Raw genomic sequence first — 6,000 nt, 5'->3', positions numbered from 1 at the left:
TTTACCACTTTTCTCTTTCACTCGGAAATACATCCCGATACATCTGCTGGTCACATTCAAGGTGCTGTTTTTAGACTTAAAGACAAATGTTTCAAATGTTTACCCCCTCGGCGGATCATACCAGTTCTAGGTGACGAAAGACTTTGTATTAGAAATTAACAGCATGCTGACAGTTTCTCCGGGATAAAAAAAAAAAAAAAAAAAAATCTATTTCCAGTTTAAAAGCCGTCTAAAATAAATAATTAAAATAATATACAGACCAGCTCTGGTTAGGATATCCCCTTCACCCATCAGTTTCACTAACATTATCACTGCCCCTCACCTGCCTGACGCTGCGACTGCTGCCTCTGCTACATCATTTATGTGCTTTTGAGGTGATAATTTCTTGTAATGGAGGACAGCTTGACACAGCTGCCATCAGACCTTGACATCAAGGTAGACCTCCGCCAAGGCCAACTAAAAAAAAAAAAGACAAAATTGTTAGGCGCGATATATATATATATATATATATATAGATATAGATATAGATATAGATATAGATATAGATATATAATGGGTTCTTTGGTCCCTGAAAATTCCAGCCCCGCATCAAGTTTGGTGCGTCGGTTTTTGAGTCTACTGACAGACAAGTAAATAAAATTCCTTGGAAGCTTTATTGACATTTCCATGGATGAACGATGAAGTCGCTTCATCCTAAAATTAGTCAACCCCACTGATGCATTCAGTCATAAGTACAATAGACCCCTGAGTATAGACATTTGTCTTTAGCAAGGTACAGCAAGGACACATTTATACCATGTGTACATTTTCTCAAACCTTCACTCTTTCTTACTGACACACACACACACACACACACACACTCCTTGTCTTTTCAGGTCAGCTCAGTAGAGAGCACTCTGCGATAATGAGCTGCTCCACTTTCATGACAGATGGAAAATGTGCAGCACGCCACGCTCTGCTCCTCCCTTTCCTTCTCCGCTCCTTCGTCTGAACATCTACCCGTCGGGCCGAACGCTGCGGCAACACGGCCTTGTATCGAATGATCTGGATGAGCCAACGACAGGAGGAGCTGTGGAAAGGCAGTGGAAAAACCACCTCAGACTCCTCATCAATAATGCAGCCTTACCTGGTGAAAGCTAACACCAGTCAACATATTCCATCGTGTCATTGGAAGAGAGGATCAGATGCCTCGGCTTGACATGCCAACATTGTTACCCGTACAAATGATGATGCAAAGCCTGCTTCATTATTCATGGCTTCTTTAAAAAAAAAAAAAAAAAGGCGGGGGGTGAGGAGGAGAAGTTTAAAGGGATTGGGAAGCAGGGGATGTTCAGACGTCCAATTTTTCAACAAGTAGGTCATGTTTGCTCTCGGTTGAAAAGCGGAGAAGCTGCAAAAAAAAAAAAAAGTGAACGCGGGCTCCTCCTTGTGCAACAGGCCAGAAAAATGTACTTGATGATGTTCAGGTGGACTCCGAAATGACACGGGTGCTGTTCTTCCAGAAGATTAAATATACGCCTCACAAACCCAACTACACGTTCACCATAAAGAAGGTTTTAATGGGGCAGTCGGCTTTATTGCCATTCACATTTGAACTGATGTCAACTGGTATCCAACAGTCCAGATTCAGGAAGTTTTTGGAACAATTTTCCCTCTGGGGCCTTTTATTGGTTCATCGTAAGGAAAGGACAAGTGATGTAAGTCAGCCTGCAGTAGGCGTTTACATGACCTTTGAAAAATGGCTGTTACCAGTGCTGCTCAGCTTGTCTTCAGCCAAAGGGCAAAGCATTTGAATCGCTTTTGGTTCCTTTTTCCTGCTGAGAAAGTAGGTACCCTAAGGCTGAAAAACAGGCGAGGGTTCCCAGTTCCTGCGGTCTGGACGTGGCAAAAAGGAAGCGCCTTCACCAACAGCTCCTTGGATCTGAACGAGCCTACCATCATGTTCGCGTTTCCCCTCCACCTTCAGTGTACACTTTACTCTCCCGCCCAGGTGTTACTCTCTCCTAGACACTGAAGTGTGGCATGGTGAAGCAGTACTTGGTAATACCACCTTAATTTGGTCAGTACTCAACCCCTAGTGTGACCCACCCGACCCCTGTGTCATAACTGCATCGCAAACTGGAAAATGAAGGCACAGGACAAGCCTCGATGTTTGCTCGTGATAAACAGTCCACCCAAATATCCATTAAAAAAAAAAATTATTACGTTATTAAAGAAACGTGATAAAATGATCGAACTGTAGAAAAGACAGTCAAAAGATGAGCTCACTGATCTAAAAAGAAATGAAGTGGTATCAGAAGGCCTGCAGCTGCTGTGTACAGTAGATCTGCCCTAGAACTGATTACATTTGTCAGTGTCGAAGGTGTTTTTCAGTTCCACCTGAGTTAATTCTGCCACTCTGTCAAACAATGACAATAATTTGAGCACAGTGAGCTTAAACCAGACACACGCTCATAATTTTCTCTTATGAGGCGACTCCCCTGAGCTCTGGTAGCTGCCGCTGATCTCATTGGTCAGTGGGAGAATGTTGTCATCGCAGCAGACCGTGTGTGTGTGTGTGTGTGTGTGTGTGTGTGTGTAACATGGTCTGACTGAGGTCAGGGTTGGTGCACATTTAATCTGCTCTGTGTTTCCAGGCCACTCCAAGGACTTTGACACATCACTTCTGTATCTATTATTCACTCAAGACTTTCAGGTGTGTGTGTGTGTGTGTGTGTGTGTGTGTATGTGTGTGTGTGAGCAAACACACAAGCTTGTGCATCTGCGCGTGCACAGACAGATTGTCCTTCAGTGACACGACGCTGCTCAAAATTCTTCTGAATTTTATTTGCAGATATCAGCCCTGTTGCGTAATCCCACCGTTTTCACCACATCCAAACTTACTCACAAGCACACTGCGCTCCCACTCCAGTTGCACAACCCCTGAATTTTAGGGATAGAATGGCCTGGTTTCATAAGCAGTCTGCTGCCTACTGGCAGCTGTGCTGTCAGATGAAGTCATTACTTGGAGCGCACCACAAACACAGACAGGGCATAATGGTGGGTGCATCGGTGAAAACCCACTGAGTGTGAATGAGATTGACAGCTGGGGGCAAGTGTATAGCTCCCGTCTGGGGAGGTTGAAGGGCATTGTTTCTGTTTTGGGTTACCACGCTGGTGGTGCAGCGATGCAATGAAGTAAACAGGGAACTGAGGAGTAGAATGATGCTTGTGTGCCTGTGTGTGCGTGCAGGCTGGGATTACTATCAGCTCAGTGCCAGGGTGGGTGAATGGCCTCAGTGCTATCTCTGGAGCCCAGCTTGTTTACCCTAATGAACACAACTCCAACTCTACTCCAGCCAATTGCAAAGAGGGCATTTGTCTATTGATGCCGCTCCAACGCTGGAAACCACGGAGGGGATGAATATACATAAGAACAATGCCAGCGCTCCTCATTCTAGTGCACTGAACAATTTCTGGGGATGCTTAACACGCTCACTTGAATAAAAACCAATAATAACCAGACACTGATGGGTCCTTTTGATTCTCACTGTTGAATTTTGCTAAGAGATAATTTGATGCTTTTTCGAGAGTTTTTGTTCTGTTGTGCAAAGCGCTGCCAGCTCAAATTGTATTTTGACATCTGTACCGGGAAATGCTTTCAGCTCTTTCCATGAAAGTAAAGACTTAATTTATTGTCAGTATTCAACATGTCCCCGAAGAAGACTTCTGCTAATACTGCAGCGGAGTAGAGCACTCAATCGTTTCATCCAGTCGCTAAAGCTTCTTTAAATCCCCTCCAAACATGAATTTTGGACCAATAGGAAAATAGTTAATATGACAGCAGGAAAGTCCACTCCATCCAATAGTTGAGCACCTCAGTTGTTTACCCAAATCTCTGAAATCCCTCTGTGAATGTTGATTCAGCCAATACGAGGGCAGCTGTGGCGGAGGATGAATGTCTGCCTGCTGGACGATGGCGATTGTTGTGCTGCTGTGCTGTGGCATGTGTGTGACCATTACATCATGGCCAGTGGCTCACCAGTCTGTGCCACACACACACACACACACACACGATCACATGACCTCCCTTTGACATCTCTGGAGCACCGGCGAGCTGATCTCATGATTCCCCCACTGGCTGTGTATGTGTGTGTGTGTGTGTGTTTTAATGTTTCCAGTGTATGACAACTGCTTTACTTCCTGTATGAGTGTTTCTTTCTCTCTTATTGTGAATTGTTTTCTATGCCACTTCTATAACCTCCAGCCTCTCCCAACCCCCCCCCCCCACCCCCACCCCACCCACCCTGCCAAAGCCGCTTTGAGCTCTTTGCTCTGACATCACCATAGTCATCATCAGTGGGCACGGGCTAGACCATTAGGTGAGTAACATGGGGGGAAGATTTCTCGCAAATCAGAACACTTTCGGGCACAACAGAGACTCCGGAATTTCAAAATCAAAGTTCAAACTTCAAAGCTCTTTGTTTCAAAGATCTTTTGAGAGCGTCTGATGCTTTGTGATAACAAAAGGGTGCAAACATCCCCGCATGTGGAAGGATTGCTCCGAAAACCTCCGCATCAGCAGAATAAAACTGCCCCTGATTCACTCTCCATCTTTTTGTTCCAAGTCATTGTGAGAGGTCTTAACCCGCGGGTCTGTGCTGACACGTGTGACAGTCAGAGAGCAGGTGTTTAAAAAAAGAGGGCCAACAGTGAATGAGTGGGGATGAGGGCAAGTGTGTGTGTGTGTGTGTGTGTGTGTGTGCGCGCATATGTGACAGTGACTCTTACAGCCAAAGATGGACAGTGGGAAGTTTCCACCGGCTCTGAAAAACTCCTCCTTTGTCAGACTGTTTACATGAAGAAGGTGTCACGGTGACCGCCTGCTGTTTGAAGTTCAGCGATGTGATATAACACAGGCGTCACTTGACACCTTTAATAGAGCTGCGGTTTCACACACACACACACACACACACACACACACACACACACACACACACACACACACAGTCCTACGGTAACTTCTCAACTCCCAATATCAAAGGAGTAAATAGTCTGATTTAGTATTTAGTTTTACTGCTAGCCATTGTTTCAATGCCTATTTAAAAAAAAAAAAAAAAAAAGCATTTTGTGACGTCGTTGCCCTGAGCCAAATTAAAGCTGTTTTAAAAGCCAGGAAATGAATGTCATTCATTTGACAGACATTGAAAAACGACGACATCTCACAGAAGAGGGGGATTTATATTATTGAGGGAAAAAAGGAAGCAGCAAAATTCTCACTTTTGCGAAATAAAATGTTGGTCCGTCAGCTATTTCGCAACAGTTAAAAGACACGCTTGACGTGAGTTCATGATTAATCAAAAACATCCAATATACTTTTGAAAAAACCCATCTGAGCAGATTTACTACCATGACTCCTACATAGTTCGCCCAATTTCATCGTAATTTATTTTAAAAAACATTTTTATTTCATTACATTTAATTTGATTATATATATTCTATTTCTTATAAATGTTTTTTATTTGACCGAGAATCATATAAAGTAAGACGTAATGTTGTGAGCTGCATGCAAACCCCTGTTTTTTATACCAAATTTCTGGAATAAATCGACTACATCTCATTTTAAAGTGCGTTTCTCCAGAAGTCATGGAGGAAAGATGCATAACATTTTTTTTTTAAATTTAGATGCACTCAACCACCCCCCCCCCCACCGCCGCTGCTATGTGAGCATTCTCAAAGTTAGACCAAATAAGGAAACTATTTCAGTCTGTTTGCAAATACGACTTGACCATTTAGTCGTTACACAAACACCGTCTAACACAAGTGCCAAGAATGCAGCTGTTCCCTAATGCTCATTAGTACACAACAGCTGCCAGGACCCACACACACACACACACACACACACACACACAAATGACAAGATAGCAGGAAAGTTTCTTAGGCAATCTCAGCCTTCAGGGCTTCTCATTGGTTGCTGACAGGTGTGTATTCTTCACATGTAAACTATTAAAAACGCACTAA

General features: G+C 43.7%; 1 long non-coding RNA gene across 1 annotated transcript in view; it reads right to left on the bottom strand.

The window, feature by feature from the left end:
• Window positions 1–666: 666 nt before the first annotated feature.
• Window positions 667–6,000, bottom strand: part of LOC147262834 (uncharacterized) — a 51,063-nt gene continuing 45,729 nt past the window's right edge. Inside the window, exon 3 of the long non-coding RNA XR_015112584.1 lies at window positions 667–1,069. This is a non-coding gene — a long non-coding RNA (uncharacterized LOC147262834). The remainder of the gene's footprint in view (window positions 1,070–6,000) is intronic.

This window comes from Aulostomus chinensis, chromosome 4 (assembly GCF_037954235.1).
Source record: "Aulostomus chinensis isolate RoL2024-O1b breed Wild chromosome 4, RoL_Achi_v1.0, whole genome shotgun sequence".
Lineage (NCBI taxonomy): Eukaryota > Metazoa > Chordata > Actinopteri > Syngnathiformes > Aulostomidae > Aulostomus > Aulostomus chinensis.
Note: the sequence above shows the minus strand (reverse complement) of the source record. Positions and strands in the feature narration are given on the sequence as shown.